The sequence below is a fragment of the Cololabis saira genome, unplaced genomic scaffold (assembly GCF_033807715.1).
Source record: "Cololabis saira isolate AMF1-May2022 unplaced genomic scaffold, fColSai1.1 scf027, whole genome shotgun sequence".
Taxonomy (NCBI): domain Eukaryota; kingdom Metazoa; phylum Chordata; class Actinopteri; order Beloniformes; family Belonidae; genus Cololabis; species Cololabis saira.
The window spans coordinates 349,985-362,231 of record NW_026906191.1 but is presented as its reverse complement, the minus strand read 5'-3'; positions in this window follow the sequence as shown (position 1 = coordinate 362,231).

Sequence of the window (12,247 nt, the reverse complement as noted above, 5' to 3'; positions counted from 1 at the left end):
TACCAAACGTCTGCTGGAGAAACTCCGGGGAAACATCAAATGGGCACGAATGGAGATTAAACCCAGCAAATCCCGTAGCATCTCCATTGTCAAAGGTAAGCTCACCAATGCAAGGTTCTATGTGGACGACCAGCCAATCCCAACAGTTCTGGAGAAGCCTATCAAAAGCCTTGGCCGATGGTATAGCGCAGAACTTAAAGACTCTGAGGAGGTGGAACAACTCAGGCAGGATACAATCAGCGGCCTCAAGCAGATTAACAACACTGCTCTCCCTGGAAAATTGAAGCTATGGTGCTTTAAGTTTGGGCTGCTACCTCGCCTCATGTGGCCAATTTCCATCTATTATGTCAATCGGCTTGAGAGACTGGTGAATGCCCAAGTGAGGAAGTGGCTTGGACTGCCGAGATGCCTTTCCAGCATAGGCCTGTATGGCAATGGAGCGCTCTCCCTTCCAATCTCAAGCCTGGTGGAGGAGTACAAATGTGCCAAAACAAGGGTGGAAATGACTCTTACAGAATCCCGGGACCCATGCGTCAGAGATGCGGCTCCAAACCTGGCAACAGGGAGGAAATGGAAACCATCTGCAGCAGTAGCAGTGGCAAAGACCACCCTCAGACACCGGGATATAGTGGGACGAGTCCAACATGGCAGAGGGGGTCTTGGCCTGGAAGCAACAACACCCGCTTGGCAAAAGGCTACTCCGTCTGAACGGCGACACATGGTGGTTGAGGAGGTGCGCAACCAGGGGGAGGCAGCCAGGTGTGCCAAGGCAGTCTCCCAAGCCCAGCAAGGACGCTGGATGAGGTGGGAGGGTGTGGAGAGGAGGAAAATCACGTGGAATGAGATGTGGAGCATGGAGGCTAATAGGCTCAGCTTCATCATCAGAGCCACTTATGATGTCCTGCCCTCTCCAACCAACCTACATCTCTGGTATGGAGAGGACCCAGCCTGCCTGCAGTGTGCAGCCCCAGCAACCCTCAAACACATCCTGGTGGGTTGCAAGACCAGCCTGACTCAAGGAAGATACACCTGGCGCCATAACCAAGGGTTGAAGGGCTTGGCTGCCGAACTTGAGGACAAGAGGGTCACCATCAACGCCATGCCTTTCAAAACCCAGACCACCCTCCCACGGAAGACAACATTCGTCCGACAAGGGGAGAAACGGAGAACCAAGCCATCACCTCCAAACTCAGGCCCACTGGACACAGCCCGGGATTGGGAAATGCGGGTAGACCTCAGCCAGAGGCTCACTTTCCCGCCAGAAATCGCAGCAACCAACCTGCGCCCAGATTTGGTCCTCTGGTCCAAGTCCTGCCGGCGTGTCTTCATTGTGGAGCTGACTGTCCCGTGGGAGGATAACATCGACGAAGCATTCGAAAGAAAAATGCTGCGTTATGCTAACCTAGCAGCTGATGCTGAGGCGCGGGGATGGAACGTAAAGGTGTGGCCAGTGGAGGTTGGCTGCCGAGGCTTTGTAGCCAGGTCCACCACACGGCTCCTGAAGGAAGTTGGGATCAGAGGACAGGCCCAGCGGAAGGCAATAAAAGAACTTGCCAAAGCAGCCGAACGGAGCAGTCACTGGCTGTGGCTGAAACGGAGGGATGCAACATGGGCTGTTTGATGACCACGGGGTGCCACCATATGACACACACCCAGGTCTGATCAGCCTGTGGCAGGCCAACCTTGGAAGAGGGTGTATTGTGTTAAGAGGCCGAAACACCTGATGAAGACAAGGCACACAACTGATGACGTGTAGATTTGGTGGTGCCCCGCGATCCTGTCCAAACTCCACCCCACAGTCATGTCCGATAGGAGTTATCGTGCTGATATATTTTAGGGATATTAACAGCTAGTCCTATTAAGAATCCTACCTTCTGATTTTTTAAGGCAAGCTATTGAAAACGTCAGAAAATTGGAGAAAGGTGTCTATGTAGTTGATTGGAGAGACTCATTTCATTATTGGACTCACCAAACCACTTACAGTGTTTCAGGTACAAAATGACTGTTTCTCGCTGAGAAAAGGCCAAAAAGCGGATTTCTGTCATAACATTGATTTACCTTCTGATTTTTTAAGGCAAGCTATTGAAAACGTTAGAAAATTGGAGAAAGGTGTCTATGTAGTTGATTTGAGCGACTCATTTCATTATTAGACTCACCAAACCACTTACAGTGTTTCAGGTACAAAATGACTGTTTCTCGCTGAGAAAATGCCAAAAAGCGGATTTCTGTCATAACATTGATTTACCTTCTGATTTTTCAAGGCAAGCTATTGAAAATGTCGGAAAATTGGAGAAAGGAGTCTATGTAGTTGATTCGAGAGATTCATTTCATTATTGGACTCACCAAACCACTTACAGTGTTTCAGGTACAAAATGACTGTTTCTCGCTGAGAAAATGCCAAAAAGCGGATTTCTGTCATAACATTGATTTACCTTCTTATTTTTTAAGGCAAGCTATTGAAAACGTTAGAAAATTGGAGAAAGGTGTCTATGTAGTTGATTTGAGAGACTCATTTCATTATTGGACTCACCAAACCACTTACAGTGTTTCAGGTACAAAATGACTGTTTCTCGCTGAGAAAATGCCAAAAAGCGGATTTCTGTCATAACATTGATTTACCTTCTGATTTTTCAAGGCAAGCTATTGAAAATGTCGGAAAATTGGAGAAAGGAGTCTATGTAGTTGATTTGAGAGACTCATTTCATTATTGGACTCACCAAACCACTTACAGTGTTTCAGGTACAAAATGACTGTTTCTCGCTGAGAAAAGGCCAAAAAGCGGATTTCTGTCATAACATTGATTTACCTTCTGATTTTTCAAGGCAAGCTATTGAAAATGTCGGAAAATTGGAGAAAGGAGTCTATGTAGTTGATTTGAGAGACTTATTTCATTATTGGACTCACCAAACCACTTACAGTGTTTCAGGTACAAAATGACTGTTTCTCGCTGAGGAAATGCCAAAAAGCGGATTTCTGTCATAACATTGATTTACCTTCTGATTTTTTAAGGCAAGCTATTGAAAACGTTAGAAAATTGGAGAAAGGAGTCTATGTAGTTGATTTGAGAGACTCATTTCATTATTGGACTCACCAAACCACTTACAGTGTTTCAGGTTCAAAATGACTGTTTCTCGCTGAGAAACTGCCAAAAAGCGGATTTCTGTAATAACATCGTTTCAAGTGTCTGAGAGAGCTTAGCAAGGGGCCTCGCATTGACCATTACTTCCTTAGAGGTAGGGCAAATCAGTCGAGTGAAGCCCAATGGCAGGATATTCACCACAGTCCACAGGGTATCAGAACCCCAGACGAAGCTCAATCAAGCACAGATCCATTTATGAACATCAGCCCAGAGCCCATCCAGCCACAGACAGCAGTAGAGCGGAGGCTGACTGGACGAAAACCTCAAATCTTGTGGCCTAAATCCTGTCAGAAAAAGGAGTGGGAAACCACAGACACAGACCTCGTCCACCTTTTAGAAGGTCTGAAAGGGGGTGTGGAGAAAAAACTGGACAAGATCGGAGAGACCATTTATATCTATGGAGCAGAGAGATTTGGTGTGAAACGTGAGAACTTGCAGACACAGAAGGAACCATCTGCTCATCTCAAGTCCAGGAGACAACAAGAGATTCAGAGACTCGTGAAAGAAAGGAGGTGCCTGAGGAAACAATGGAAGAAGGCCACGGAAGTGGAAAGGAAAGGCCTTGGGGCACTACAGGGCAACAACAAGCAGCGTCTGGCAGCACTGCGAAGAGCAGAATGCCTGAGAAGGCAACATAAGAAGAGAGAGCGAACGAGGACTGCCTTCTACAGAGATCCCTATAAATTTGTTAAGGACCTCTTTGTCAGGGAGAAATCTGGGACCCTCAAAGTACCCATAAGAGAACTGGAAGAACATCTTCGGAAGACCTACTCCGACAAACAGAGGCATGTGCCAGCCAGCATTCCGGAGGATATGCCACCCATCCAACCACCTGAGCACCAGATGGAAACAAGGCCCCCCACATGGAGCGAAGTTGAGAGCACAGTAAAACGGGCAAGAACAGCTTCAGCCCCGGGGCCCAACGGCATTCCATACAGGGTGTATAAGAACACGCCAGGCATCTTGAAATACCTCTGGAAGCTTATGAAAGTGGCATGGGAAAAAGGAATGATACCAAAGGCATGGCGACGGGCAGGAGGGATCCTGATTCCCAAAGAGAAGAATTCCTCAACCATCGAGCAGTTTCGCCAGATCAGCCTTCTCAATGTGGAAGGAAAGATTTTCTTCAGTGTCGTGGCCCGTAGGCTCTCAGCATTCCTGCTGGCGAACAACTTTGTTGACACCTCAGTGCAAAAGGCAGGGATAAGTGGATTCTCAGGTTACTTGGAACACACAAATGTCATCGGGCACCAAGTACAGACGGCCAAGAAGGAGAAGAAAGACCTGCATGTGGTGTTTTTAGATCTTGCCAATGCCTTCGGGTCAGTGCCTCATGAGATCTTGTGGACAGCGTTCAACTTCTTTCAAGTGCCAGAGGGCATCACAAGTCTAGTCAAAGCCTACTTCCAGGATCTCCAATTCTGTGTTACAGCACAGGATAGTACAACTGCCTGGCAGCACCTTGAGATAGGCATTATGGCGGGCTGCACCATCTCGCCACTGGTGTTTACAATGGCAATGGAGCTACTTATTCGTGCATCACGATGGGTGGTTGGAGGAGAACGATTGAAGAGCGGGCTCCGTCTTCCCCCAATCAGGGCGTACATGGACGACATGACGACAATAACAACAACGGTCGCATGTACCAAACGTCTGCTGGAGAAACTCCGGGGAAACATCAAATGGGCACGAATGGAGATTAAACCCAGCAAATCCCGTAGCATCTCCATTGTCAAAGGTAAGCTCACCAATGCAAGGTTCTATGTGGACGACCAGCCAATCCCAACAGTTCTGGAGAAGCCTATCAAAAGCCTTGGCCGATGGTATAGCGCAGAACTTAAAGACTCTGAGGAGGTGGAACAACTCAGGCAGGATACAATCAGCGGCCTCAAGCAGATTAACAACACTGCTCTCCCTGGAAAATTGAAGCTATGGTGCTTTAAGTTTGGGCTGCTACCTCGCCTCATGTGGCCAATTTCCATCTATTATGTCAATCGGCTTGAGAGACTGGTGAATGCCCAAGTGAGGAAGTGGCTTGGACTGCCGAGATGCCTTTCCAGCATAGGCCTGTATGGCAATGGAGCGCTCTCCCTTCCAATCTCAAGCCTGGTGGAGGAGTACAAATGTGCCAAAACAAGGGTGGAAATGACTCTTACAGAATCCCGGGACCCATGCGTCAGAGATGCGGCTCCAAACCTGGCAACAGGGAGGAAATGGAAACCATCTGCAGCAGTAGCAGTGGCAAAGACCACCCTCAGACACCGGGATATAGTGGGACGAGTCCAACATGGCAGAGGGGGTCTTGGCCTGGAAGCAACAACACCCGCTTGGCAAAAGGCTACTCCGTCTGAACGGCGACACATGGTGGTTGAGGAGGTGCGCAACCAGGGGGAGGCAGCCAGGTGTGCCAAGGCAGTCTCCCAAGCCCAGCAAGGACGCTGGATGAGGTGGGAGGGTGTGGAGAGGAGGAAAATCACGTGGAATGAGATGTGGAGCATGGAGGCTAATAGGCTCAGCTTCATCATCAGAGCCACTTATGATGTCCTGCCCTCTCCAACCAACCTACATCTCTGGTATGGAGAGGACCCAGCCTGCCTGCAGTGTGCAGCCCCAGCAACCCTCAAACACATCCTGGTGGGTTGCAAGACCAGCCTGACTCAAGGAAGATACACCTGGCGCCATAACCAAGGGTTGAAGGGCTTGGCTGCCGAACTTGAGGACAAGAGGGTCACCATCAACGCCATGCCTTTCAAAACCCAGACCACCCTCCCACGGAAGACAACATTCGTCCGACAAGGGGAGAAACGGAGAACCAAGCCATCACCTCCAAACTCAGGCCCACTGGACACAGCCCGGGATTGGGAAATGCGGGTAGACCTCAGCCAGAGGCTCACTTTCCCGCCAGAAATCGCAGCAACCAACCTGCGCCCAGATTTGGTCCTCTGGTCCAAGTCCTGCCGGCGTGTCTTCATTGTGGAGCTGACTGTCCCGTGGGAGGATAACATCGACGAAGCATTCGAAAGAAAAATGCTGCGTTATGCTAACCTAGCAGCTGATGCTGAGGCGCGGGGATGGAACGTAAAGGTGTGGCCAGTGGAGGTTGGCTGCCGAGGCTTTGTAGCCAGGTCCACCACACGGCTCCTGAAGGAAGTTGGGATCAGAGGACAGGCCCAGCGGAAGGCAATAAAAGAACTTGCCAAAGCAGCCGAACGGAGCAGTCACTGGCTGTGGCTGAAACGGAGGGATGCAACATGGGCTGTTTGATGACCACGGGGTGCCACCATATGACACACACCCAGGTCTGATCAGCCTGTGGCAGGCCAACCTTGGAAGAGGGTGTATTGTGTTAAGAGGCCGAAACACCTGATGAAGACAAGGCACACAACTGATGACGTGTAGATTTGGTGGTGCCCCGCGATCCTGTCCAAACTCCACCCCACAGTCATGTCCGATAGGAGTTATCGTGCTGATATATTTTAGGGATATTAACAGCTAGTCCTATTAAGAATCCTACCTTCTGATTTTTTAAGGCAAGCTATTGAAAACGTCAGAAAATTGGAGAAAGGTGTCTATGTAGTTGATTGGAGAGACTCATTTCATTATTGGACTCACCAAACCACTTACAGTGTTTCAGGTACAAAATGACTGTTTCTCGCTGAGAAAAGGCCAAAAAGCGGATTTCTGTCATAACATTGATTTACCTTCTGATTTTTTAAGGCAAGCTATTGAAAACGTTAGAAAATTGGAGAAAGGTGTCTATGTAGTTGATTTGAGCGACTCATTTCGTTATTAGACTCACCAAACCACTTACAGTGTTTCAGGTACAAAATGACTGTTTCTCGCTGAGAAAATGCCAAAAAGCGGATTTCTGTCATAACATTGATTTACCTTCTGATTTTTCAAGGCAAGCTATTGAAAATGTCGGAAAATTGGAGAAAGGAGTCTATGAAGTTGATTTGAGAGACTCATTTCATTATTGGACTCACCAAACCTCTTACAGTGTTTCAGGTACAAAATGACTGTTTCTCGCTGAGAAAATGCCAAAAAGCGGATTTCTGTCATAACATTGAACAGAACGATTCAACAGGGATAAACGGAGGTCTGGCCGCACTGCGAAGAGCAGAATGCCTGAGAAGGCAACATAAGAAGAGAGGGCGAACGAGGACTGCCTTCTACAGAGATCCCTATAAATTTGTTAAGGACCTCTTTGTCAGGGAGAAATCTGGGACCCTCAAAGGCAAGCTATTGAAAACGTTAGAAAATTGGAGAAAGGTGTCTATGTAGTTGATTTGAGAGACTCATTTCATTATTGGACTCTCCAAACCGCTTACAGTGTTTCAGGTACAAAATGACTGTTTCTCGCTGAGAAAATGCCAAAAAGCGGATTTCTGTCATAACATTGATTTACCTTCTTATTTTTTAAGGCAAGCTATTGAAAACGTTAGAAAATTGGAGAAAGGTGTCTATGTAGTTGATTTGAGAGACTCATTTCATTATTGGACTCACCAAACCACTTACAGTGTTTCAGGTACAAAATGACTGTTTCTCGCTGAGAAAATGCAAAAAAGCGGATTTCTGTCATAACATTGATTTACCTTCTGATTTTTTAAGGCAAGCTATTGAAAACGTTAGAAAATTGGAGAAAGGAGTCTATGTAGTTGATTTGAGAGACTCATTTCATTATTGGACTCACCAAACCACTTACAGTGTTTCAGGTACAAAATGACTGTTTCTCGCTGAGAAAAGGCCAAAAAGCGGATTTCTGTCATAACATTGATTTACCTTCTGATTTTTTAAGGCAAGCTATTGAAAACGTTAGAAAATTGGAGAAAGGTGTCTATGTAGTTGATTTGAGCGACTCATTTCATTATTGGACTCACCAAACCACTTACAGTGTTTCAGGTACAAAATGACTGTTTCTCGCTGAGAAAATGCCAAAAAGCGGATTTCTGTCATAACATTGATTTACCTTCTGATTTTTCAAGGCAAGCTATTGAAAATGTCGGAAAATTGGAGAAAGGAGTCTATGTAGTTGATTTGAGAGACTCATTTCATTATTGGACTCACCAAACCACTTACAGTGTTTCAGGTACAAAATGACTGTTTCTCGCTGAGAAAAGGCCAAAAAGCGGATTTCTGTCATAACATTGATTTACCTTCTTATTTTTTAAGGCAAGCTATTGAAAACGTTAGAAAATTGGAGAAAGGTGTCTATGTAGTTGATTTGAGAGACTCATTTCATTATTGGACTCACCAAACCACTTACAGTGTTTCAGGTACAAAATGACTGTTTCTCGCTGAGAAAATGCCAAAAAGCGGATTTCTGTCATAACATTGATTTACCTTCTGATTTTTCAAGGCAAGCTATTGAAAACGTCATAAAATTGGAGAAAGGAGTCTATGTAGTTGATTTGAGAGACTCATTTCATTATTGGACTCACCAAACCACTTACAGTGTTTCAGGTACAAAATGACTGTTTCTCGCTGAGAAAATGCCAAAAAGCGGATTTCTGTCATAACATTGATTTACCTTCTGATTTTTTAAGGCAAGCTATTGAAAACGTTAGAAAATTGGAGAAAGGAGTCTATGTAGTTGATTTGAGAGACTCATTTCATTATTGGACTCACCAAACCACTTACAGTGTTTCAGGTACAAAATGACTGTTTCTCGCTGAGAAAAGGCCAAAAAGCGGATTTCTGTCATAACATTGATTTACCTTCTTATTTTTTAAGGCAAGCTATTGAAAACGTTAGAAAATTGGAGAAAGGTGTCTATGTAGTTGATTTGAGAGACTCATTTCATTATTGGACTCACCAAACCACTTACAGTGTTTCAGGTACAAAATGACTGTTTCTCGCTGAGAAAATGCCAAAAAGCGGATTTCTGTCATAACATTGATTTACCTTCTGATTTTTCAAGGCAAGCTATTGAAAACGTCATAAAATTGGAGAAAGGAGTCTATGTAGTTGATTTGAGAGACTCATTTCATTATTGGACTCACCAAACCACTTACAGTGTTTCAGGTACAAAATGACTGTTTCTCGCTGAGAAAATGCCAAAAAGCGGATTTCTGTCATAACATTGATTTACCTTCTGATTTTTTAAGGCAAGCTATTGAAAACGTTAGAAAATTGGAGAAAGGAGTCTATGTAGTTGATTTGAGAGACTCATTTCATTATTGGACTCACCAAACCACTTACAGTGTTTCAGGTACAAAATGACTGTTTCTCGCTGAGAAAATGCCAAAAAGCGGATTTCTGTCATAACATTGATTTACCTTCTGATTTTTTAAGGCAAGCTATTGAAAACGTTGGAAAATTGGAGAAAGGTGTCTATGTAGTTGATTTGAGAGACTCATTTCATTATTGGACTCACCAAACCACTTACAGTGTTTCAGGTACAAAATGACTGTTTCTCGCTGAGAAAATGCCAAAAAGCGGATTTCTGTCATAACATTGATTTACCTTCTGATTTTTTAAGGCAAGCTATTGAAAACGTTAGAAAATTGGAGAAAGGTGTCTATGTAGTTGATTTGAGAGACTCATTTCATTATTGGACTCACCAAACCACTTACAGTGTTTCAGGTACAAAATGACTGTTTCTCGCTGAGAAAATGCCAAAAAGCGGATTTCTGTCATAACATTGATTTACCTTCTGATTTTTTAAGGCAAGCTATTGAAAACGTTAGAAAATTGGAGAAAGGAGTCTATGTAGTTGATTTGAGAGACTCATTTCATTATTGGACTCACCAAACCACTTACAGTGTTTCAGGTACAAAATGACTGTTTCTTGCTGAGAAAATGCCAAAAAGCGGATTTCTGTCATAACATTGATTTACCTTCTGATTTTTTAAGGCAAGCTATTGAAAACGTTGGAAAATTGGAGAAAGGTGTCTATGTAGTTGATTTGAGGGACTCATTTCATTATTGGACTCACCAAACCACTTACAGTGTTTCAGGTACAAAATGACTGTTTCTCGCTGAGAAAATGCCAAAAAGCGGATTTCTGTCATAACATTGATTTACCTTCTGATTTTTTAAGGCAAGCTATTGAAAATGTCGGAAAATTGGAGAAAGGAGTCTATGTAGTTGATTTGAGAGACTCATTTCATTATTGGACTCACCAAACCACTTACAGTGTTTCAGGTACAAAATGACTGTTTCTCGCTGAGAAAATGCCAAAAAGCGGATTTCTGTCATAACATTGATTTACCTTCTGATTTTTTAAGGCAAGCTATTGAAGGCGTTAGAAAATTGGAGAAAGGTGTCTATGTAGTTGATTTGAGAGACTCATTTCATTATTGGACTCACCAAACCACTTACAGTGTTTCAGGTACAAAATGACTGTTTCTCGCTGAGAAAATGCCAAAAAGCGGATTTCTGTCATAACATTGATTTACCTTCTGATTTTTCAAGGCAAGCTATTGAAAACGTCATAAAATTGGAGAAAGGAGTCTATGTAGTTGATTTGAGAGACTCATTTCATTATTGGACTCACCAAACCACTTACAGTGTTTCAGGTACAAAATGACTGTTTCTCGCTGAGAAACTGCCAAAAAGCGGATTTCTGTCATAACATTGATTTACCTTCTGATTTTTTAAGGCAAGCTATTGAAAACGTTAGAAAATTGGAGAAAGGAGTCTATGTAGTTGATTTGAGAGACTCATTTCATTATTGGACTCACCAAACCACTTACAGTGTTTCAGGTACAAAATGACTGTTTCTCGCTGAGAAAATGCCAAAAAGCGGATTTCTGTCATAACATTGATTTACCTTCTGATTTTTCAAGGCAAGCTATTGAAAACGTCATAAAATTGGAGAAAGGTGTCTACGTAGTTGATTTGAGAGACTCATTTCATTATTGGACTCACCAAACCACTTACAGTGTTTCAGGTACAAAATGACTGTTTCTCGCTGAAAAAAAGGCCAAAAAGCGGATTTCTGTCATAACATTGATTTACCTTCTGATTTTTTAAGGCAAGCTATTGAAAACGTTAGAAAATTGGAGAAAGGTGTCTATGTAGTTGATTTGAGCGACTCATTTCATTATTGGACTCACCAAACCACTTACAGTGTTTCAGGTACAAAATGACTGTTTCTCACTGAGAAAAGGCCAAAAAGCGGATTTCTGTCATAACATTGATTTACCTTCTGATTTTTCAAGGCAAGCTATTGAAAATGTCGGAAAATTGGAGAAAGGAGTCTATGTAGTTGATTTGAGAGACTCATTTCATTATTGGACTCACCAAACCACTTACAGTGTTTCAGGTACAAAATGACTGTTTCTCGCTGAGAAAATGCCAAAAAGCGGATTTCTGTCATAACATTGATTTACCTTCTGATTTTTTAAGGCAAGCTATTGAAAACGTTAGAAAATTGGAGAAAGGTGTCTATGTAGTTGATTTGAGAGACTCATTTCATTATTGGACTCTCCAAACCGCTTACAGTGTTTCAGGTACAAAATGACTGTTTCTCGCTGAGAAAATGCCAAAAAGCGGATTTCTGTCATAACATTGATTTACCTTCTGATTTTTTAAGGCAAGCTATTGAAAACGTTGGAAAATTGGAGAAAGGTGTCTATGTAGTTGATTTGAGGGACTCATTTCATTATTGGACTCACCAAACCACTTACAGTGTTTCAGGTAAAAAATGACTGTTTCTCGCTGAGAAAATGCCAAAAAGCGGATTTCTGTCATAACATTGATTTACCTTCTGATTTTTTAAGGCAAGCTATTGAAAACGTTAGAAAATTGGAGAAAGGTGTTTATGTCGTTGATTTGAGAGACTCATTTCATTATTGGACTCACCAAACCACTTACAGTGTTTCAGGTACAAAATGACTGTTTCTCGCTGAGAAAATGCCAAAAAGCGGATTTCTGTCATAACATTGATTTACCTTCTGATTTTTCAAGGCAAGCTATTGAAAACGTCATAAAATTGGAGAAAGGAGTCTATGTAGTTGATTTGAGGGACTCATTTCATTATTGGACTCACCAAACCACTTACAGTGTTTCAGGTACAAAATGACTGTTTCTCGCTGAGGAAATGCCAAAAAGCGGATTTCTGTCATAACATTGATTTACCTTCTGATTTTTTAAGGCAAGCTA